This window comes from Urocitellus parryii, chromosome 2, assembly GCF_045843805.1.
Source record: "Urocitellus parryii isolate mUroPar1 chromosome 2, mUroPar1.hap1, whole genome shotgun sequence".
Classification (NCBI taxonomy): Eukaryota; Metazoa; Chordata; class Mammalia; order Rodentia; family Sciuridae; genus Urocitellus; species Urocitellus parryii.
In genome coordinates, this window is record NC_135532.1 from 111,282,847 (window position 1) to 111,308,060 (window position 25,214).

The following is a 25,214-nucleotide window of genomic DNA, read 5'->3' on the forward strand; positions in this document are numbered from 1 at the left end:
TGGACATTTCACATTTTGTCTATTCTGATTAGTTTCTGCCTTGGGGCTATTATGAAGAATGGTGCTATGAATTTTCATATGTATGTTTTTGTGAAGGCTTACAATTTCATTTCTCATGGGTATTTCTGTCGTAATGGAATTGCTGAGCAATACGGCAACTCTGTGCTTAAACTTTGAGAGATTGTCAAAGTGTTTTCCAAAGCGGCTACACCATTTTTGATTCCCGCCAACAGTATATGTGAGCTCCAATTTCTCCACATCCTGCCAAGTACTCATTATTATCTTTAGCCATCCCAGTTGGCACGAAGTGGTATCTCATTGTAGTTTTGATCTCATTGTTCTGATGGCTAATGATATTGAGTCTTTTCATGTGCTCGTTGTCCTTTTATCCTTCTTCTTTGGAGAAATGTCTAATCAGGTTTTTACACATCTTTCTACTGATTATTTATGTTGTTGCTACTATTGAGTTGAAAAAATTTTTGTATGTTCTGAATGCAAGTTCTTATCAGATGTATTATTTGCAAATATTTTCTTATATTCTGTGGGTTTTTCCTTTGAACTTTGTTATTAACTATTGAAGTACAGAAGCTTTTAGTATTGATGAAACCCAGCGCCTATTTTCCTTCTGTTTCTTACACTTACTTCTCAACCATCATTAAATCAAGATATAGTTTTTGCTGTATATCTGAAAAGACTAGCATAATCCAAGGTCACAAAGATTTATTCCTATGCTTTCTATTAAGAGTTTATAATTTTAGTTCTTACATTTAGGTCTATGATCCACTTTGAATTCATTTTTGTGTATGTTGCAAGAGATCTACCTTCATTCTTTCAAAGAATTTCATTCTTTCAGTTGTTCTGATACCACTATTTTTTAAATTCTGCTATTTAATGTTAGTTTATGTGCTCGATTCTATATATTTTTTTTAATGTCTAGATCCCAATGTCAGTACCAACACTGGTTGGTTATTGTAGCTTTGTAGTGAACTCTGAAGCTGGGAAGTGTGAGTCCTCTAAATTTGTTCTTTATTCAGAATTATTTTCACTTTTCTGTGTGGCTTGCACTATCCCATGAATTTTAGGACAACCTTGCTAATTTCTGTAAAAAAAATTAAAAAATGAAAAACTAAAAATTTTGTTTTGGATTGTGTAGATTACTTGAGGTAACCACCCTTTTATAATATTAAATCTTCCAATATGTGAAAATGGAATGTCATTTCCATTTATTTAGATCTAATATTATCTGTTTCAACAATGCTTTTCATACATGGTATGAGGTACATATTTTGTACATTGTGTGTTATTGTTGTTGTTGTTGTTCAGAATTGGGACTGAATTTAGGCCCTTGCCTATGTTCAATGTGTATGTAAGTTCACTATGTACCACTGAGCTATATCCCCAGCTATTTCTATCCTTTTTGTTAAATTTATTCCTAAGCACTTTTATTCTCTTGGTCTATTATAAATGGGATTGTTTCCTTTATTTCATTTTTGATTGTTCATTGCTAGTGTATAGAAATACCACTGATTTTTCTGTATTGATCTTATATTCTGAAACCTTGCTTATTTATTAGCTCTAAAGTCATGGCTATTTTTCTGTTTTGTTTTGTTTTCTTGGTTGCTTAGAGTTTTCTAATTGCAACATCATGTCATGTACAAACACAAATAATTTTGCTTTCTTTCTTATCTGAATGCCTTTCATGTCTTTTTTTTTTTTTTTTTTTTTTTTTTGCCTAACCACTCTGCTTATCATAGCACATGCCTGTAATCCCAGCAATGCTGCGGGAGGCTGAGGCAGGAGGATTGAGTTCAAAGTCAGCCTCAGCAGCAGCAAGGCACTAAGCAAAAGTGCTTTCTTATTTTATCTTATTGATATGATGATACCGGTTTTGTCCTTTATTGATTGATATGGTTTATCATACTAATTCATTTTTGGTAAACTAATCTTTCTTTCCTGGAATAAATCTCACTTGGTATAATATTACTGAATTCTAATTCTCAGTATTTCATAGAGGATTTTTAAGTTTGTATCCATAAAAGATAAGAGCCTGTAGCATTTATTTGTTGTGATGTCTTTATCTGGTTTGGGTCCAAGAGTAGTACTGCCCTCATGACATACAATAGGATATATTCCTTACTCTTCTTTTTTATTTATTTATTTTTTTTGTAAGACTTTGTGAAGACTTGATATTAACTTGTTGGCAAATATTTGGTGATATTTCATTTAATAACTTTGTCCATTTTTATATTAAAACATGCTACTCAGGGAGTGTGTCCAATGAGGAAATGAAAATCCACCGTTTCATTTTATAACTCTGAAATAAATCTCTGTGATCCATGATCCACACCAGTATTGTCAAATTTTGAGTTACTCACAGGAAAGACAAGGAAGTTCCCTAATTCTTCCTTAACAATTTTCCAAGATGGGAGAGAAAGAGAGAGAGAGAGAGAGAGAGAGACAGACAGACAGAGAGAGAATGAATATTTATCTCCGTGGAAACCGAGTTTACCCCCAGCCCTTGGAGACCCCTCACCCTGAGACCCTGGATTCCAGGGCAGGTGCGCCAGCGGATCGGGGATCTTGATCGCGGTAGATGACAGGGGACGCCTGTGGCATCATCCCCGATGCCGTCAGAATCTGGAGAGGGCGGGGTTGGCCCGGGAGGGTCTCCTGGGGCGGGGCGGAGGAGGGAAGGCAAAACAGTCTGGTCTCTGGAACCCACACAGCAACAACACCCCTAGCTATAAATTTGGAGCGGACTCTTCGCAGCTGATTAGAGAGCCAAACAGCTGGACCCCAAGCAGTAGCCAGCGACAAGACGCCTGGACGGGTACATAGCTGGCAGCTCTGCCCGGCCGTGGTGAGGATCCATCGATGGCCATCGGCTGTCGCAGCGAGTGAAGGCGCACAGTCCGGACGCAGAGGCGGTGGGAGCCCCGCACCTTCGCAGCCAGCTCGCGCGGGACTTGGCGCAGCGCCCCGGACTGCGAGTGCCCCTGACCTCCTGGCCTGCTTGGGGACTGCAGGGGCGGGAGTGGTAAGTTTCATGTCACCCTGGGTTAATTCCGGATGCCGTGCTGGGAGGCTCCCAGAGACCCAGGAGAGCCACCACACTTCCTTTCAGCGCGCACCCTGGCGCCAGCTGCGGGTCCCCAGGTCAGGTGAGGGGCTTCTGGCAACGGAGGTCACAGCACCGGCTCATTTGCCTCGCGCTTTCCAAAAGAATTTCATTTGGTTTTGACCTAGCTTTGGCGAGTACAGGCTAGAATTCAGCAGAAACGGGAAGCAACGGAGTCAACTTTCTTGGAGGCGTTTAGATTAGTCGTTAACTGAGAGCTGAGTGGCAGGCCTGCGTGACCCCGCGGGCGATCCTTTTGAAAGTTGTGCGCTGTTAAGGTAAAGTTAAGTGTTCTCTACCTAACCCTCTTCTTCCCAGGCAATGTCCCCGCACCGCTCATTTGGCCTTCCCCCTGTCCCTGCAATCCCTACCATGGGTAAGTGTCCCTGGACACAGTCCCCACCGGTGCCAACCCGCTGGTGCTCTCAGGAGAGTCTTCATCAAATAGGGAGCGAGGGAGCAGGGCTTCTCCATGCCCCCACAACCCTGACCTGTGCGCTTTTGTAACTAAGGCTGGATTTTAGTGAAAGACGGATTTCTGTGTCTAGGACCGAACAGGGCCTATTGCGGGGTCCTATGCTCCACTTATCTAACACCCCGTTTTCCAATTCTCAATGTCCACTTCTGCAGCCTTCTGTGGTCAGCCTGCTATGGTCTTCAAAGAGCTCAACAAATCTAACCCAGAGTGTCTCTCTCACATTTTCTTTGGGCAGCCTTTAGAGAGACCTGGCCATTGACTCTTCCCTGGGGGCCATCTCTTTACCTAATCTTTGTTCGCTAATGACCTCATTAAGTATCAAAACTCTACTTGCTTCTCAGTGTAAGTTTGGGTGCTTGCTTTCCCCTGGGGTCACTTTTGGAACTTGGCTACATTTATTTCCTGTGTCATTCTGGGAAGAGAGAGTAACAGGGAGGGAGGCGAGAAGCCCCACACCCTAGGGTTCTTGTTTATAAATATTGAGCAACTTGTGTCTTCTTGAAGGTGCTTCCTCAACCCTTAACAATATTCTCTTGGCAATTACCACCAGAGGGGTCTATGGCCCCAGGTGTTTATTTTAGCACAAGCTTTAACCCTTTTATGATCTTCTCTAAAACTGAAACCTCAGGATCTGGGAGTATAGCTCAGTGGTAGACTGACTGCTTGCCTAGTATGTACCCTGGATTAAAAAAACAACAACTATATATATATATATATATATATATATATATATATATATATATATATATATATATATATATCTTCTGTAGTGTTTCCCTAGCTAAAGTCCCCATGTAGATAATCCCCCCTTGGGCTGTGATGGATGCCTCTTGATGTTGGTCTGGGACCCTCTTTCTCTCCACCACTCTTCCTGGCAGCAGTGCAGGACAGAGAAGCACAGGGAGAAGGGACTAGGAACTAGCTGGTCACTCACTGTTCTACTAGCTAAGTGCCATTTAACAACTGTGAACATTAGGTCTCTGCCCATAAGTTCCCCTCCAGTGATAAAAGTTCTTGAGTCTTTTAGTTTCTTGGTTGTTGCTTAAAAAATAAAAGTCTGAAAAAATTACTCTGCTAAATTTTCTGATCTGGACAAACATTAAGTGTCCGGTGATGGGTCCAAGTGTCCATTTCCTAAATTATGGTTGGCAGTTCCTATAACGTAGCTTAGGGTTCAGGGAGGAGCCTCACTTGCTAAAATTTTGTAATAATTAGTTTGAAAACTGTTACTATTCTGGGTCCTTTTATTCCTTCCCCCTGCCCTTGACTTCATTATTCTCTGTTCTCATCCTTGAGGCCTTAAATTCTGTTTTGCTCTTCTTTGACCATAAACAGAATCAACTGCCCATCATCCTACTTGGAAGAAAACAGATAACAGATTTTCTCTTGGTCACTGTTGCTCTGGAATAGCTCCCCTTCCCTTAGCTTGAGCTTAAATCTTCCCTCTCTCTCTATTCCCCTGGGTCATGTTCAAAAAAGTACCAATTGTGGACTGTTCAGGTTTCTCAATTTTCTTTGCCTCTTCCTGGTTTAGAATGGAATTGTGTGAGTATGCGTTTAAATTTTTGTTTTAGATTGCTGTTGTTGCAACTTATTACTGTTGTCACTATGGCTAATTAATAGCAATGAATATCCTGCCCTATTCTAGAAGGGAAATGAGGAAAGTATAATCTGCTCCTTAATTGAAGCCCAGGTAAAATACCTAATTGAGGAGGAATTTGAAACTCACAGTTTAAATGCGTGATACATGATACATAGCTCTTCTTTGCTGTCAGAGTGCCCGATTCAAGCAGATAACTGAGAGTTGTATTTTGCTGTCAAATCTGTTCCAGGAACAGAGTCCCATTACATCTACATGTGTCAGCTGCCTATGCTTCACCCTTGGGGTTTATCTACTCCTTTTCCTACCCAGTCATAAATGGGGAACTCCAAAGATGCTCCCAAGCAGGCTAGTAAATTAAGAATTTTGCTTAGAAATGTATATCCAATGTAAAGATTAAGCAGCTACTTCAAGGGTACCCTATGGCAATAGTCAAATGTGGGCCTGGAACAGCAGATGTGAAGAAGTATCCAAGCCCAGATTAGGAACACCTTTTTCTTATGTTCTTTATCAAACTGGAGAAGTTTGATTTGTTTCAATGCATCACCACAGAAAAGTGATATGATTTTCCTTCAAAAAGTTCTAAGAGTTTTCTTTCCAAATTACCCCAAGTAATTGGATTCACATGACTTGCATTTCATTTCATGTAGGTGCTTATTCAAGTAATATGCTCTCTCTCTCTGATAAATTATGTTCAATTTATATCCTAAGTTTAGCCATCACTTTTTATCTTATTCGTGATAATGATTTTTAGCTTCCAAAAAACTATCACTTAACATGTAAAATCATCTTAAATCAGGGAGTACCTATAGAGATTTGAAGTAATATTTAACTGATTTGGCAAGTAACTATCATTATCCTAGTAGAGTTCTAAAACACAGTGTTTCAATCACAGCCTATATATATTCTAAAGAGCTATACATTTTCCACATCTTATTAGCTAGTTCTAAGTCTAATGGCAATGGAAAACTAAGTATCTGTTTAGATTGGTCATGGAAATGATAAGTGAATGTAATTGCTACCTTTAACATTAAAGATTTGCTATCCAAGTTTAATTTCTTTTCATAGCAGATGTTCATGAGGGAGAAAACTTCCTTGCATATGAAAACTAAAACTGTCTTTCAAAATATTTTGCTAACAGAGAATTGATTATATAGTGCAAATACTGCATGATTGCTTCGTTTGACATTATTCTTCCAGATCAATTGGGAAGGGTTTGCTTTTGGTTTTATTTGATTTGTTTGGTTCCTCAATAGGTGTATCATCTGAACATCTTTAGTAGAAATTAATGTCTAGAATCTGTTAGTGATTGTCAGAGTGTCCTTCTCATACCCGATATTTTTCTATTGTGTTGCTATTCTCATAATTGATTACTTTTCTGACATATAAAAGTTTAGAAAATGGGTCAGCAATGAGTTTGCTTTGTTTTTCATGATCATGAGGTTCTTTCCTATTTCAAGTTCGAGCTCTAGATGTGCTTAAAATTTTAAATCATGAAATTAATAACCCTTTGATTTGGATCAACTTCTAAGTGGTTTCTTATTAATTTTATATGCATATAAATTGCCTTGATCTTTGCCAAATGGTATAAAATCTTATTTAGATCAATAGATCTAAGTCCTCTGGTTAAATGCAGAGGAAGAATATTGGAAAATGCATCTATGGCTGTGTGCTCTTAAAGAGAATTTCTGATGGCTTAATTCACTCCCTCCGTTTCTTGCGATATTTTCTCATCTTATATTAATCAAAGCTCTTCTTATCTGCTTTGGAAAGTGAAAATTTATGTCTGTGAAATGTATCAACAACAGTAGCAGCTTCTTGCAGAGGGAATTCTACCAACCTGAACTACTAGGCCCTAAGGACACATAAAGTATCAAAATGGTCTTTGCCAGAGAGAGAAGTGTTGGTGAAGCTGAGCAGGTATTTAGAAAGGCCAGACATTTAAAAATGGCCCCTCCTTTTGTCCTGCCTCCCAAACCAGGAGGAATGGCTAACATGGTTGCTTCATTGGGTTCCAGTCATTCCTGTAGTGTAACTATTGGCTCTTTAACAGCTCGGAGCACATCCAGTGTGTTCTTAAGTTCTGTTAGTTAACACTTCACAAGTTGCTTCCTTGCTGGTTGGTTGATGTTTTCAGTTAATACTAAAGAAAATGTTAAAGGTATTTTCAGATCCCTACATTTTAGAAGAGAAATGTTAGAGGCTATTGTCTAATCTTGTCTAGATGTATTGTCCTCTTACTTACAATAAAATTAAAGTCTATGCTTCAGACTTACTAACTGGGGAACCGGGTGCTGATACCATTTTTTTCAATCTAAAGCAGCAGTGTCAAGAAGAAAGTAAAGACTAAGAAAAGGAAACATTAAAAAAGAATAAAAGATTGAAATGCCAAACCAGTGGTTCTGTAGTTGTGGAGAGGCTTTTAGTAAAGAAAGACCACCAGACACACCTAGGAAGCATATTAAAGCTATGTACCCCTTCCACACCTTCCTTCTTACCCCTCCTCCTTTCTCCTTGTGGAGTCCCATGATGGCAAATGAGGAGCAACCAGCCACAGTGACCTCAGGTATTGCAGTCCACAGAGTGGCATCCTCAGAATCACCTGAGAGCTTGTTAGAAATGCTGACTCTCAGATGTCACCCAGACCCCCTGAATAAGAATCTGCATTTTTCAAGAGCCCCAAGAGATTCAAAAACACATGAAAGTTAGAGAAGCCCCATACACAGGCTTGTTTAAAATGATTACCTACAAGTAATTTTCTTGGCCTTGTACTCGACCCACATGTTAATAAAGCTAACATTTCTTGAGCTCATATCGTGTATCAAATGCAGTGTCCAGTTTTAGAATGTGGTCTTTGACTTAATCTTCATAACAATCCTATGAGAGAATCACTACTGTATCCCCATTTTATAGGTCGTGGTACTGGGTAATGCTGGGGAAACTAGCTCACCCAGATGTGGTAACTGAGAGAACTGAGATTTGGCATTGTGATCCCAAAGCCCCTAACCTTGCTGCTGCCCACGCTGCTAAACACTATGCTGCCTACTTTTGAATTATTTGAAATTTTATTCAAAGTTATATTCAAAGTTATAATTTGAAATCCAGTCCCATTTTCTTTATCTGAAAACTAAGATCAATTGTACTTAAGTGTGATAATGAAGAATTCTAGAAACTCCTATTTTAGGTGGCCAAAAAAAATACTAAAACTATGAGAGCCCACCCAAGGTTGTCAAAATATATGCACTTAATGTGGTGTGTGAGCGGAGAGGGGGTTATATATCATTTACTTCAATCAAGCTTTTTAAAAAAGAATGATAGCTGTGCTTGGTGCTGTAACTGTTGTCCCATCAACTTGGGAGGGTAAGGGAGGAGATCTTTTGAGTCCAGGAGTATAGGGCCAGCCTGAGTAGCCTAGCAAGACCCTGATGGCTTAAGGAAGAAAGAGGCGGAAGGAGGGAGGAGGAGGGAAAGGAGGGAGTAGATAACATAATGTCAAAAATTAACTCTTGATATATTTCTATTTTCCCAGAATTCACTTTTGAACTTTTGGTGTTTTGATGTTAGGAAAAAAAAATGTTATCTTTTGAACCAGTTAGATATACTGTTCAGGATTCCAACTCAAATATGTATTACTTTTTCAGTCTTTGATATAAATGCTTATTTACCACAAGCATGGTTTATAAAACCAGAGTTGACTATAGCTTTGAAGCAAACTATCCCCAGGCAAGTGGGAACTTATTTGAAACCAGTGACTCTCCACATAATTTAGTCAGACCCTAAACTATAGATCCCAGTGTATGCAGATTGACAGTTGTCAGATAGGTTCCACCAAATGTCTCTTGTTTTGACAGGGGCTCATTGCTGTTTGTCAGAAGACTAAACTAAGTCTGGGTTCCCTAAGACTGAGTTTGAGTTTAGAGGGGTGCCAATAGGAGCTATGGCTTTCTCAATGATGAAGGCACATCTCTGGGAGACAGAATCTCACCAGCTGCTTGGATCTAGAACCCTAGACATTTGAATGGCATTAACCGTAATGTCTAAATTTTAAGTTACAGGTTAGGGCAAAATCAACCCAGGGCTGCTCTCATGCCCTATGGTCAGGGCTGCAGAGGGGAAATGGTGCCCAGGAGATATCTTACAGAGTTTCATAGTGCTGACAAAGGAAAAGTACAAATGGTCATTCCCAATGGCCATTTAGAATCCCACTGGTTTCACCAAGCCCAAACATTTGTGGTTGTGGCTTCATATAATCTGCACCAGTGTTTTTTCCTAAACGGACTGAAAAATCTCATAGAATTTCTTCTAGTAAATTTCATACATTTGCAATCTTATCACTAATCATTTTCCCTACATTTTGACCCAAATTCTTCTTTTTTTTCTGATTCCCATGCATTTTGATATGCTTCTAAATCTGCACAGTAGCCTCTAGAACAAGAATGCTCCATTAGCCCAAATGTAATAAACTCTTTCCATTCGAATGATGTCACTTCACGTACAACACATTGCACAGTGATGTCTCCCAGCCCATAACCTTCACATGTCTTGTCACTGCCATTTTATCAGGATGGGGAGAATCTGTGATGATTCTTTTGCCCTTTGATGTGCTGACAGAAAAAGTACACCAACAGGACTAAGCAGCCACGTTTTTGAGCCACATGGTAGAAAATTATACAGTCAGCCTATATTTTATATAAGTACATTCTGCATAAGTATGTAATATTTTATGAATTTAATAATATTTAGTGACAAAGTTAAATATAAGTAAACAAAGCAATGTACAGAACATAAATCATAAGTATTACCGTGTGTGTGTGTGTGTGTGTGTGTGTGTGTAGGTTCTTGTCAAGTTGTCTTTAAAGTCTGACATGGAGACAGGTGTGATGGCACACACCTCTAATCTCAGCAGCTCCAGAGGCTAAGGCAGGAGGATCAGGAATTCAAAGGCAGCCTCAGCTAAAGTGAGGTGTTAAGCAACTCAGTGAGACCCTGTCTCTAAATAAAATAAAACATAGGGCTGGGATGTGGTTCAATAGCTGAGTGTCCCTGAGTGTTCAATCCCCAGTACAGGCCCACCCACAAAAAAAAAAGTCTAATATATGGGTTCTCAGTGTCATAATGAAAGTAATTTTGTTATATATATAACAACAACAACAAATATATATATATATATATATATATATAATGCCTGCATATTTGTGGAGCAGAAAAGAAAGATTAGGAAAATATACAGTAAATCTTAAAAATGGTTGAGGGTTATTAATTTTAGGTTAGATCTCCTTCTTTCTTCCTTTTTTTTTCCACATGACTTCTGAATTTTCTATAAGGAATCCCTTTTACTTCATACTTCTCACTATGTGTCTTATAATTTCTGTTACTTTCCTTATAACTCACTCTGGATTTCATCATTAATTCTCTGGAGAATGGTACTGTAAATCTGACCCTTTCTGTAATTTTTTTCGTAAGGTATATTATAGTCTTACCAAACAGCCCATAGTTGTTTTTACTTTTTTTATATTCTTTTTTATTTTTTTGTAATATATGACAGCAAAATGCATTACAATTCTTATTTAATATATAGAGCACAATTTTACGTATCTCTGATTGTGTACACAGTATATATTCAGGGACCAATTCATGTCTTCATAACTGTACTTTGGGTAATAATGATCATCACATTCTGCCACCATTAATAACCCCATGCCCCCTCCCTTCCCCTCTAACCCCTCTGCCCTATCTAGAGTTCATCTATTCGTCCCATGCTCCCCCTCCCTATCCCACTAGGAATCAGCCTTCTTATATCAAAGAAAACAATCGCCATTTGTTTTTGGGGGGAATGGCTAACTTCACTTAGCATTATTTTTTTCTTGGTTCCACAGAACAGCCTGTAGTTTTTATAACATCTTAGTATTTTATGGAAGAAGCCACCGTACAGACAATGCCTTTTGCTAGTAGGTCCTTCTCATGCCAAAATTCATCAATCTTACCATACTAAAGTTTGAATACATAGTTGCTGAAAACAAAAAAAAAATATTTTTTAGCAGCCAAAAGGAAAATTGAGGGGGAAAAAAAGCCTTTAAGGCTCATTAATAACAGAATAGCTAAATAAAGTATCATGTAGCGCTGCAACAAATGAAATACTATAGTCATCAAATGAATGAGGTAGATTTATAAATGCTAATATAGGAAGTTCTGTTAGCCATAGTATTAAGCAAAATTAACAAATGAAGACAGCAAAAAGCAGAGTAAAATGCATAAAAAGAAACAACATAAATATACACATTTACATGTGTATACATTCATTTTTACAGTCCTAAAGGATACACAATTTCCTAGTTGTCCTTATCTCTAGGAGGTGATTCCAGAGACAAAATTAGAGAGGATAAGGAGATAGATGATTACTTTTATTTTATATTCTTCTATAACTCAACATTTAAACTACAGACGAATATTCTATCTGTGAAAAAGAAAAACAGAACAAAAGATCTTTTACAAGGGTATTTTTTTTAATTATGGTGAAATAACACTTGTATAAACTTTGTACTAGAAAAATCACATAGGTAAGCTTAACTCTAGGTTCATAAGCAAAAATCAAAACCATCATAGAGTTTTTATTTAGTAGTCGTGTCTATAGCACCATCTTAGAATAAGATTACATTATTTTACCAGAAAGTATTCTGTTTTTCTTTCTCTGGTGTGTGTCCATGAGAAATTGAGAAAGCTGCTGTTGACCATGAGCAGACAGAAAAATGGGATCCCCTGATAGCTGCCTGGTACCACCTGACTCTAAATAAAGAAAAAAATGTTCTTGAGGTGGAACAGATGATTCCATTCCCTTCCAAAACATTCTTAATATGCAGTGTTAATACTTACTTTGTGAATTAAAAAATAAAAACCTGACCACATTCATAAATCACTTTAATCTTTTTCTTTTCTTTCCAGATTTAATACAAGAGAGATTGGTCCCAAATGAATGGGATTTTATCTGAATAAGTCACTGAAACCATCCCAAGAAAGAGGCCATCAGGTAAGCATCCGGCATCTACAGCTTGTATCATCAGTAGGTTTCTTAAGAAATTAACAAGAATCCACACACCATGGTTCTGTGAAAGAAATAAGAGAAAGTCTTCTTGCATCCCTTCCAACATACAGATTAAGATTATATGTATTTATATGACTTTAAATGTAAACAGTCTGAATTACCAAGGTATTTCCACATGTGCTGATAAATCATGTGAGAGATTTGCAACTCCTTGGCAAAGACACTTTATGGCCACAGGTAATTATTTGGATCAGTAGTGTCCTTGCTGGTTAGAACTCCAAGGGCCAGCAGGAAAATGATTGTGCTCTCTTATCAGCTGCCTAGTGGAGTATCTGTGCTGGAATGCACCAGTCCTCACGTCCAGAAGTCTAAAGATGTGACCTGCTTAAGCCTGTTCACCTTCAGCAAAATCTCATGTTTCAAAGTCTCATTCTTACAAACTTCTCTCTTACTCCAATGAGAGGATGTGGGGCCGGGCAGGGGGAGGATATGAAATTGGAGTTGGAGGGCCCTCCTTAAGCCCCCTGCTATTGAGCCCCACTCTGCGACAGGCAGGGATAATATGGGGTCCCATAGCAGAAGGCAGATTTCTCAGAATTTGCACAGAGACTACTAGCTCAGTTGGCTAGGTCTGCCCTTTTCTGCCCAACTCCTGTCTCATGGACCTGTCTGGTGTTTTTCCCAAAAGGAATCCTTAATTTATCCAAGTCATGGGGTGGGGGAGCCCAAAACCCTCAACTCAAAGAGCAAGCTTTCAGCTTCCCCACCCCCGTCTATAGGGAAATTGAAAAAGTAGCTTGTACCATTCTGAATATGCTGTGATTCTGTTTCATCAAAATAGAAGTTGGGTAGATAAATATTAGAAGTGGCTGTATTCTTTGCCAGGTTGGCATGTAGGAAACACTTTTTGGAAGGCACTCCATGGTAGTAGTGTTAGGAAACTATTTAGGACTGCTTTAATCTTGGAGATAAAAATAGTCACATTCTACACAGTTCCATCACTGGGTATCTTTAGGTTTTTGTGGTGTGTTTGTGTGCAGGTGTGTGCTTTTTTTTTTTTTTTTTTTTTTAATAAGCTTGAGGTTTGGGCTGTCTTTTTTCAGACAAAATTCAGTTCTAGAAACAGCGCAGTAAAACTACATTATTGGGGAAATTGTAAGACAACCTGTTCTTAACAGTACTGGACAGAAGTAGCTTTTTCTACAAGACACCTGATCAGCCCTATTGTCATAGAAGCCAGAGGGTTAATCCAGGGAGTGATTCTTGGTCCTACCTCCCTTCTCCTATATTTCCAAAGTCTTCTGTTTCCAAGTCACACATTTGTGGCAAAACCTCCAAAAAATATCATGATGTTTTGCTTAAGAAAAACAAAACACTGAAGAAAACATACTTCAAATTTTTTAACTTCTTCAAACCTTTGAGTTTCAGATGAGTAAGCAAAACATACTTCATTCTAAAAAGCTGGATTTTTGTTTGCTTAAAAACCGTTGTTATACCAATCCTACCACTAAATAGCAACTGTGTCCTCCGCTTCCTGTGACGTACTCTCCAAGGCCCCATCCCCTGTACTGAAACAGTGTTAGTGGAAAGCTGTGCTGAGCTCTGTGACATCCCTTTAAAACTTTCACCAGTTTATGAGTACCGAACTCTGATCTCTCATTGATTTAAGCCAGGGATGTGCAAACAGCATTTCAGACCTTGTTTTATAGGTCCAAAGAATTTATGTTGAAATCTAGTTACAGTAAATGGAGAAAACCTGACTACTACATTTAAAAGAATAAGAACCATACTTGATGGCTTAACATCTATGCATTTGTACCTTCTGGTATGGGAGCCATTTAGCCATAGGTGGTTATTTAAGTGTAAATATCAATTAGTTACAATTAAATAAAGTTAGAAATTCAGTTCTTCAGTTGCACTAACCACATCTCAAATGCCCAGTAGACACTGGGAGCTAGTGGACAGTGGAGAAGTAGAACTTTTTCTGTCCGCCTAGAAAGCTCTGTTGCAAGGACTGCTCTAAGCAGATTTAATAACATGGTAGACTTTCTCGCTGCCACTTGGTGGGAAAGTTGCATACTAGTATTAACTTACTTGGAAATTTTAAAAGAGTTCTGAAATTCTGATTTCCTAGGTGTTGTATTTATTACCTAGGACATAATTCTCCCAGGCCTTTTACCTTTTCTTATCTGTTTGCATATTTAAATATAAGGGAGTTAGTATTTTATGTACTCTTCTAAAGTCCTCCATTTCTTCAATATTTGAAAAGAGGCACCTACAGTTACAGGGAGCTGAGGACTGGGGTACATGGCAGTTACCTTGTTTATCTATGTCCCTATCACCTCCAAGTAAGCAGAGCTTCCAGAAAATTGGTTTTCCTACAATGACAGATGGGTCTCAATTGTATCAACTTAAATAAAGTGTGTTTTTTAAACAGTTTGGAGAGCCAAAAAAATAAGTACGTAACACTTCTTTGTTTGATGGACATGTACATGAAATTAGAAGTCTGTTTTTATGTGGAATAGAGAGAGATGGATAGATAGGCGAATGGATGGATGGATGGATGACAGATCCAACAGTAGTGTTACAAATTCTAATTACTGTAATCACCTTCTATTATGGTCTATCTTGAAGTTCATAGTCATCGTCTTCCCACTAACGTGATCCCATTCGTGAAACAGCAATGTCAGACTCTTTCCAGTTACTTAGACCCAGCAAATCAGTTAAGTTTGTTTCCTAGACTAATGGTTACACAAGGCAAAAAAATTAGAAACACATTTGTCTTTGAGTTTTTGATGCATACGAGGGTTTGAAATAACTATAGAGCTAGCTGTGAGAAAGGAATATAAATATCCAGCCAATATTCCCTGTATCCATTTCCTTTTATTTCCTTTTCAATGAAAACATAAATGGTAGAAGTTTGGGCACAGCTTAGGGTTTTAAAATATGAGTACCAGAATCTTACCAATGATGGGGGAGGGCAGGGGAAGCAAGGTAAAGGTTAGCCATTTGTGTTTAATAAACAAAAATATAATTTGTTTTAAGGATAAACAAGTTTACTCTAAATAAACTATTCCACACAGTTTATCTATGGTAAAATTGTTCTTTTGCTTAAATAATGTGGCTAGGAGATACCACTTCCAGACAGATTGCAATTACTACTTTTTAACAATTAGTAGACTCAGAGCAATGAGCCTCTGAGTGTAAAGGCTGTGATTTGCTGGCAGGAAGGACAGTTAGCTGGTACCAGCAGTGAGGTCATCCTCTCCCTCCTACTTCTTAGGCCTTCCCTTGAAGACTTAAAGTTTAGAAGATTTACAGGAGTCATTTTTTTAAAAAAATTCTAGAAAAGTCTAAAATATCTTACAAATGTAATTGTACAATTAAAACCTGGTGGGAGGAAACCGGTTATCTGGAAGTAGTCCTTTGATGTCTTTCCTGAATGTAAATATGTGTTAGACTCACCCAGGGAGCCCTGGATCACCTGGAACAATGTGATGTGCAAGCCCCAAATCCAACCAGAAGCAGGGTTCTTCCTCCTCAAGTTCAGGCAAGGCAGGATGCTTCTGCACACAGCATGGGCTCCAGGCACAGTGGGGCCATGGTAGATAAAATGCACCAGAGTGTAAGAGCTGTCTTTTGATCTAGAGTCTGTAGTTTGCTACTCAGTGATGCTCCCAAGTCAAAGAGGAATAGGCAGGCATTTTGCTGCCTCCGGGTCCCTCCAAGGGGGTTAGCATGCAGAACAGGTGAAAGGGGGATGTCTTCCTTAACAATGCAAGCAAGGACTCTGCTTGGGCAAAGTGAAAACAAGGCCCATGTCGGTCATTCATGATAGATGGCCACAAAGGCTCGTGTGATGGACAGCATCTTTGTACACCATCAGAGGGCCAGCCACGTCCTACTTAACGCTTGCCAGTAAGGAATACCAGTCTTTGTTTTGCATAGAGTGTGTTTATACACAGCCTAACACACAAAGAACATTGCAAAGCATCCTTTGGAAATTGGCCTGCAGTGTACCAGCTATTGAAGGCATAGGAGACTCCCCCTGGACTTCCGCCAAAACTGAGATTTAATTAGATGGATGAATCAGACAAAACAAACCATCTGAATTAAAGAGTGAAAAATACAACATGTACGTACCAGTGAAATGAAAGGAAATCTGCACTATGAATAAAACAATGAATGAAAATAAATTTTTAATTTAGGTTCCTTCAGGTAATGTGACCAATTTAATAGACCTAATTTAACGTGAAGAAGATCCATAAAGAGATCCACGTGATCTATTTTGTCTTCGGAGAAAGATGCTTCAATTCCTTCAACTTTCACATTTAATCAATTTTTTTTCAAGCTTTTGTGATATCACTGTCCATCAATCCAAATTAGTTGGGGGAAAAATGTATATCTCAATTTCCCAAGAGAGAGGAATTCTGTGATCTTTCTGAGCAATTCATTCTAACAATTAAGAACCCTTAAGCTAAATAGAAAAATTCATTTCAGAGGAAACTTTTATTCAATATGGATAATTAGTTTTAGTTAACTTTATTAATGAAATGTCGCAAATCAATTAGGTTTGCAATAATCAGATGCTGAGGACCCAAGAGGGGCCATTTCTCTCACAAGAGGGGAAGGTGATATACAATTTAGTCGGGAAGCAAATGTAATTAGATTTGATCAGTTGAGTATTCCTGTCCTGATGTGGCGTTAGGCACATACCCAAGCCTGAGCATACAGTTGGAAAAGAAGTCAGAAAAAACACTGTGACTTAGAAAATGGCTTCTTGGTCCTGTTAGCCATAGCTGGCCACTACAGAGAGCCTTTGAAGCTGGAGATAGATGGGTTTTCTTCAGAGAGGCTGTTTTAAGTTGCTTTGTCAAATCCAAATGCCTTTAAGCAGGGCAGGATGTGGACTCTCTGCTTGCCACAGACTCCTCCACTCCCTAATGCCTCATGCCCAACGTTTCACACATTATTTAGCTGCTCAACTCCAAGTGGCATTTCAGTTTTCCACTCTTATGACCCAGTCATTAACTACTGAATAGATGTGAAGCAGCCCCAAAGTTTCCTTTCAAAGTAGGAGTTATCCAGGAAATGGCATGACAGTAAGACTCCTTCTGAATGAAGGTGTTGTTAAACACAATATTTTCCTTGATAGGACTACATCCTGAAATAGATCCGACAGTCAGTACTTTTGGACCTTGGCTTGCCAGTTACTGTTGTCAGCTCTGAGCACAAAGTTGTAAATAAAGCAAGTATCGCTGTCCTCATAGAATTTACAGTCTGGTACATGAAGAGAGAAAAAAAAAAAGCAAGTAAAATGTTTAATATGTTGAATGACATAAGGAGTGGGAATACTGTGTAGAAACAGTAGGAGGGCATGCTGCCATTTTAAAAGGGAGTTTAGAGAAAGTCTCCTTAGTAAGAAAAAAAAAAAAAACAACTTTGGACATCCAGAAGATTGCTCTAGGCAGAGGAGCAGATGCAAAGGCCCTAAGGCATGAAATTATGGACATCTCCAAGGCTCAGCAGGTAGGCCAGTATACTTAGGAACCTCAAGGGAAGAGCAAGTAACAAGTGACAATATATTGAAGGATATGAACTGACAAACTAGAAGCATATTTAGAATAGACACAAAAAAGGAAATGAATGGAATTTAAATACCCAGGTGGTTTTAAAACTTAAAATGCTTTGAAAGATGGTGAGATCTTCCCCAAACTGGATAAAAATTTAAGAGAGGTGAGGTCTACAACTCGGCTAAGTTTGTGGCAGCAATTCTACTGATCTTTAAACACTTGTCCTCCCGCACACTTATGTCTCTTGCTTGGCAATTTACTGGCGATCCTGCTCTGTGTTCCTCTATCTCTTAAGTGATGGAGTTAGAGCTGCATGCTATTGCCACTAGATTACTTTTAATGAAGACTTTGCCTTTATAGACACAAACACCAATGAGCTCAGTAAAGGGATACCACTGTACATGGAATAATTTCATAGACTGATACATTTGGGATTGGGGGTGCATCAACCCATCCACATAAGTAGAAATAAAATTATGTAGTGGAGAATTTCAAATCTGCTAACAAAAAATTATAGAGTCTCTGAGTGAGAAGAAAAGATTCGACTTGGTCCCTATCTTATTGGCATTGTCTTTTTTCAGATCCTTGTGTCTTTTTCCTGTCCTGCTATTCTTCAAGATTTCCTAATGAGGATTAGGGAACAAGGGTATTTAACAATCTGTGTTTGCAGGTTGGAAACAAGAAAATGAAGACGAATCACTCCTCTTCTGCTAATTTGATTCTCTATGGCTCCTCTCCTACCAGCTTGGGCACAGGAGTTAGTTACTCTTTCCAGCAGATGAGGCCAAGGAAAAGGCACGCATCTGTGGTTTGCCATTGCAGGACCTCACTAGGGACTTCCCCAAGAGGGAGAAAATAGAAATATAACCTCATACCCCAGAGGAAAGCAGCGGCTCAATGGCTGAGAAGTGCTGGGACCCCAAAGGTTTTGAAAATAATGTGATTTCTGATCCAATAAGTGCCATTATTCTTACTTATTTTAAGAAATGCTCACTATTTTAATCAGAAAGATATATTTCAAATTGTTCTAAGCTTGGATAAATCAATAACTAAATACTATTATTAGGAAGTATTTTAATGTCAGAAAAATTAAGCCATAGTTTTCTAGTTGACCCTTGAATTTGCCATATGTACCTGTCCTTCCCACTAAAATAGTTGCTAAATGAAAAGCTGTGCTTTTTCCCACTCTTTTTATGTCTGATGGCTTATTTAATTGAGTGTGCACACATCTCTGAGCCTTAGAATGTCTGTGATGACATGGAAAGAGTTCACAGGACTATTATGCTAATTTGAATTCAGAACTTTTAAAGCCTGGATCAAGTCCACGCTGTGTCTCTGTGCAGTGATGGCTCTTAACCTCTACTGCACTGTCCAATGCTCTTCCAGGAAATCAACCGAGATGTGGTCGGAGAGCCCTCTGGACTAAGCAAAGCTGGAGAGGCAGAATCCAGCAGGGCCACATCCCTGGTAGAGCTCCGTCCTAGCCCTAGTCTTCTTCTCTAGAGTCACGCAGTGGTGCCCTCTTTGGTCTCCTCCCTGTGGCCACAGTGGAATCCTACTCACTGGTCTCAGAGAATTAAAAAGGAAGCTACAGAAATGGTGCTGAGTTAACAGGACAATGTGGGGTTCAAACAGCTGGAGAGTGGCTGGCTCTTTACGCTAGAATATAATCCAAAAAGAACCTTCCTGGTATTTTTCCAGGTCCTCGGGCCAGTTAATAGTACAAAGTGGTTATTTATTTATAACTATTCAGGAATTTGTTTCCCAGCCCTGCCAGTATGACTGACATGCCTTGAAAGCAGCCGCGAGCGAGCGCTGGGACATTAAGAGAACATACGATACATCACCTCAACCAGGAGTTTCCCTCTCCTTGCACAAAGGCATGACAACTGGTTCAAATGGACCTGAACTTCTACGCGGGAGAGTGAGCGCTTCTGATTTCAGGGGCCATGTGCCTCTTTTGTAACTCCTGTGTGTCCTTGGAAATTGGTGCTCAAAGGCCAAACTGCCAAAGTCTAGTCCTTTTCCTCTGAATAAAAACCCTTTTAGTTGTACGTCAGGACCTGTTCTCTTCAGTGCTCATTGCAAAATAAGGCAATTCTAACTTGAAATGCCAGCAGCACTGGGAAGACCAGGTGAGTTAAAAGAATGCCTAACCCTCAGGCAGGATTCCGGCCGCAGGAAAAGGCCAGTGAGTCCCAACTTCCTCCAATTGCCTCTCCCACAGATTTCTCTTCTGAAAAAGAAGATGCTATAAAGCCTTCTAGAGAAAACAAACTTCTCTAAATGACCAGAGGTGGAATAAGGAAGGGCTGAAACCAGCCTTCTAAGCAGACTCATTTTCTTTTTCTTTCCATTTCCTGAATTTGAACAGATTCTTGAGTCTTGGAAAATGGTTCCTGTCTCTAGTTAGCTCTTTATCAATGCAAGCTTTTGTCGGCACAGAGGCACTAATGTAAATCATCATCCAGATCAGAAAACAATAAGTGAGACGTAAAGTAATCTAAAGGTCACCGTATTAAAAAAAAAAAAAAAAAAAAAAAGAAGAAGAAGAAGAAGAAGAAAAATCTCCAGTCCAGGAATGAATCATCTTTGAAACTCTCCCAACGGGTGATCTAGTTTTAAGGGTGCAAACTTTTGGAGAAGAGTTGGGGGGAGCAGCTGGGGCCAGACAGTGTTTCAGATTGTCTTATGTTTCTCATTCCAGTGCCAGGAGGTCACATGACTGGGACCATCCCAGTGTATTGCTGCTTATAAATGAAGACAGGAAGGATAGAGAAAGCAGTAGTAAATGCTAACTGGATATTTCCTGGTATTGGGCACTGCGTCCTTTACTCTAACTCAACACCCCCCTCCTTTTTTTTAAGTCCAACAACAAAAATTAAACATCTAGACTAAGTTCTCTTATTGGCTTTACTTGGACCCAAAAGAAACCAAGTGGAAATTAGCCTCATTGCTAACCAGTGTCAACATCAGGTCCCGGATTTGAGACTCCAGTGTTCTGCTTCTAACCATTGCTCTCCCAGAAATAACCCACCAAGTTTGTCAATGCCTGAGATCCTGCTGTTGTTGTTTAACTGCTACAATAGCAGCGTTTTTTTTTTTTTTTAATGCAAGTGAACACTGTGCTAGTATTTAATTACAGGTTTATACTGATATTGGGTACAAGTATAAGTGAGCATCATTTGAATAATAGAAGAGTCATGAGCTTTGAAAGAGATCTTCAGAATAGAGTAAAGCAGATATTTTTTCTGTCACATTTCAGTGAGGAAAATTGCTAATTCATATGCCACCAGCCGTAGGCAGAAATGCAACAGGAAATGAAGAAAAAACTTAACTACTTTAAATGATGTGGTCTGTAGTACAAATTATGGCACTATGAATTAGTTCCCTTCTGCTGGGTTACATAGATGAGTGGTGCAAGACCTTACTAAAATTATTCTTGAATGTAGCTTTGAGGTCTATCTAAAAACACGAGGCAATTTGCCTGCAAATACATAAAAAACACTTTTTAAACGGGTTTGGATTGGTGGTTTTCTCCCTCTGTTAAATATTAGCCTTTGAAAGGAACTTGGCTGATCTGCCAAATAACACTTGCAAATTATTGTGTTTTAATCGAGTGACAGTGTGAGAGGGAAGCCACACTAGACCTGTGTACGCTTCTGGAGGCATTGTGGACCAGGAACATTATGCAATAATGCCTGGAAGAGAGGGGAACCTCTTAGCCTTGTGCCTGGCAACAAATGTAGCCACTTATCTCCAAAGCAGGCAAAATTAGAATCTGTGAAAATCTAGCATCAGAATCCAAACCCCTGGTGCAGTGCTCAGTAAATTGTAGCTTTTATGGTCTGTGATATTTTCAACCATTTCGTTTAAATATGAGTGTGTGAGGCTTTAGGAGGCCTGCTCCATATGCTATTGGGGGGGGGGGGGCGGAATCATCATTTCTATTCAGGATAGTCCTGTAAATAGGAAACTTCTTTTTCAGTCTTCTGGAAGGCTCAGACCCTGTGCTGATGCTGGCAGAAAATAGACCCAAATGGGCTACTCTATTGAAATGTCCACATGGTCGGGGAGCACAGTGAAAACTTGCGGGGGGTCTCTTTGCAGTAGGTAGACCTGCAAGCAATGCTTCTATAATAACTTGAACCAGGAAAACTCAGGCTCATACATTGGTTTATAAAACTGTAGCAAAGCCTTATAAAACAAGCCTGAAAGGACATTAATTTTTAAACTGATGTAGTATGAAAAATAAAACAAAGTTTATATTTAAAAACTCCCATAAAATTTGTCAAGTTGGTGTCCTAATGGATCTAAATGAGAATTTGATTACTTAATTTTCTTTCATTGCAATAGAAAATAAATGCTTTTTAAATTTTAAAATTAAAACAGATCTTATGTATCCACAAGGACTATTTTGGCATAGGCATTTTGCAGAAAATAAATGTTCCCCTGATTTGCAACTGGCCACTGATCTGTTTGAAGGTATGCTCTCTGTCCACCAGAAATAGCAGGGGAGACTTGGTCTCTTTCCAAATGGAAGGCTGTGTGTTATGTTTTCTTCCTTTCTTAAAGTGTCATGATTTTTATCTTCTGGTGTTAGGTCATGAACAGATTTTTAAGTCTGAAAACATAGAAATAGGTATTTAAATGGAGAGGCGAAAGTCTTAGCCAGTGAGTTATAATTTTTAAAAATAGGTAATACAGACCTCTAGTGGTCGAACAGTTTGAAAGTCCCTGTAAGAAAAGGCAATAATGTAGAAGGTGGCTGCATTGTAAGTGGAACATCTGTTAGTTAGAATTATTTACGTGGAAAAATTCACATGGTTCCTAGAGAGAAAAAGTAAAAATGAAAAAAAAAAAGTGCTTTAAGGACAGGTGTGACCACCCTTTTAGATGCTGTTTCCTCTAAAACAATCAAAGACCCTCTGACCTAACACCCAGCAAAGAAGTCTGGGCCTGTATTATTTTTCCTCTGAAAATTATATGAATAGAGTTGACAAATGGCGGCTTTACGTGACATACATTTTTTTTCCCCTTTGCCTTATTTGGAGCCTTGTTTCCTCACTATTCCACAAGCTCCTCCTGAAAGCGGTATCTCCAGCAGCTCTACTTTGCCTGCCCCAACCTCAGTTCTCTTGCCTGGCAGCCACTCTCTGGTGGCGTGGGCTGTGGGCTCTTCAGCTACTGAAGGGAAAACTATTTGGTCCAAGTACGAGTGTAAGTGACAACCTCTAGACAGTGCTTCTCAAATTTTAAGGGACATCCAGATCGCCTGGAGAATCTTACTAAAATGCAGATTCAGATTCAGTAGATATGACATGGGGTCTGAGAGTACTTTGCTAGTAAAGTCCCAGATGATTCTAAGGCTGGTCATGCAGGGCCACCTTGGGAGCAGCATTAATTAATTAATTAATTAATTATAGCGCCTCTGTAAGTGCTTGAAGTTACTGGGCACTTATAGCCACAATTAAGAATCTGATTAGCTAGTTGGGAAAAATGAGTAAGATCAGATTTTGTACATGTCATAGGTGTATAGAAAAATTACTGAGGACCCAAAGGATATATATATATATCAGAAAATCAAGCAGAATTTAAAAAGCATAAGCTGAAACCTTAAAAGTCAATAGACCAGAATACACCATAGGAGAATATGTATTTCAGATCATATCTATTATAATTCCATTGTTGAAATAACTTGCTATCATAGCATGTTGTCAACCTTAATTTCAAAATCCATAATTTCAGAACTTATGTCATGGGGTAGTCCTTAAAAGCCTCTTGCAAACTTTTAACATCTAGTTTTGAATCAAAAATAATATATTAACAGGCTGTAGCATGGAGGGAGTACATAAATTATCGTGGTTGCCCTGTGTGAATAGCAATTCACAGGTTTGGCTCAGACACGACTTAGATGAAATAATTAACTATGTACAGTACTTAACAGTATAAAAGTAATTAATCTAGCCGCCTCATACTGGTTTGGCCTAAATAAACATGCAATAAAAAAAAGCCATAGGATTTTATTATTTTTTCACTCACGTTTCTACATTAGTAAGTTGGAATTTTTATACATCAGAAAGAAGATATCTTTCCTTTGATAAAAAAAAAATTCATTTTCTTTTCAAATGTTAACGTACTGCTTAGAAACTGAGTGAGTTCCATGGATTTACGATAGTGGGCAGATGTTCCCCATTAATAGTTTTATGCATCCTTTCTACTTCATGGTTTAGAGAAAAATGATTATTTTAAATTAAGGTATAAATAAGAAAAATGGGATTTTTATTGCTATAAAATCACAGAGGCCCTGTTGATGGGGTCCACAATGCTGTGTTGGTGTAGCTTTGGCAAAATATTTGAAAATATTTCTTGTTTTTTGCCCTATGGGTTCTGGACAGAGACAAATTTTCTCTTTGGCTTAGAGGCCCTTTACCAGCAGATTCAAAGGCCAAGGGCAAGGTTGTCAGTTGGCAAGAGGGCAATAAATATGGAAAGCACCTCCCTTGGGGTAAGAGAAAAGGACTTGAGTGATTCCCATCAAGGAAAGAAGAGTTCATTAAGCTCAGTCTTATTCTTCAAAGCCCATTTTTGAATTTGGGTGTTCTTATAGATTCTAGCATGTTTTCCCATGCAGAATTCCACTGACTAAATTATTCCCCACTTCATAAATTGGCTTATGAGGATGAGGTTTAGTAGTTCTTCCAAAATCAAATAGCAGATAAGATCAAATCTCAAATTCCAGGACTTCTGCTTCCAGCCAAAGTGGAGCACCAAGAACTGGAGCTCCCTGCCCACCCAAAACGACTAAAGACTGGACGTATGTATGAAACGAAGGTTTTTCAAGACAATGGACAGCAGATAACAAAGGGCAGTGATCTCCAAAGGATAGGAAACTAGTGAGGGGAACCCCAGAATCACCCCAGTTTACTGTCTGGAAGAAACCTCCAGCAGCAGCCCAGGGCAGGCAGATGCTGGTGAAGCCCAACAGCCTCCTGATTTGAGGAGAAGGAACTGGGAGTCAGTAGAGTCCAAGGAGGCTAGAGTTCACAGACTACCAAAGAGGAGAGAGTGCCCCTATCAAAGGTCCTGGGTATCTGCAAAGGGTCCCCTGGGTGAGAAATTGCCCAAAAGGATTAGAAGAAATGAGCCCCAGAGATTAGCTTGACCAGAAAACAGAGGCTGTTCACACCAGCCAAAGCAGAAAATCTCATATTTCATGGGCATCTGGTAGCATATTCAGAAGTGTTTGCCTCAGGAATAGAAAAAAAAAAAGTCACTCCTAGATTAAATGCTGCTCTTATCCCACCTAAAAAAAAAAAAAAAAAAAAAAAAAACCAAAGAGGGAAATTCTGCATTTAACTCAGCTGTCCCCAGGACAAATAGGGAGGGTTTTTATTTAAAAAAAA

At 38.9% G+C, this 25,214-nt stretch overlaps 1 protein-coding gene across 2 annotated transcripts in view; it reads left to right on the forward strand.

Annotated features, from left to right (window-relative positions):
• The first annotated feature begins 2,724 nt into the window (after positions 1-2,724).
• Agtr1 (angiotensin II receptor type 1) overlaps positions 2,725-25,214 on the forward strand; it is a 43,238-nt gene continuing 20,748 nt past the window's right edge. Inside the window, exons 1-2 of one of the 2 annotated variants that reach the window (XM_026406619.2) lie at positions 2,725-3,037; positions 12,136-12,220. The gene's annotated coding sequence lies outside the window, so the exon portion shown is untranslated. Of the gene's footprint in view, positions 3,038-3,336; positions 3,397-12,135; positions 12,221-25,214 lie in introns of those variants that run through there. The other variant, XM_026406620.2, reaches the window with a different exon arrangement.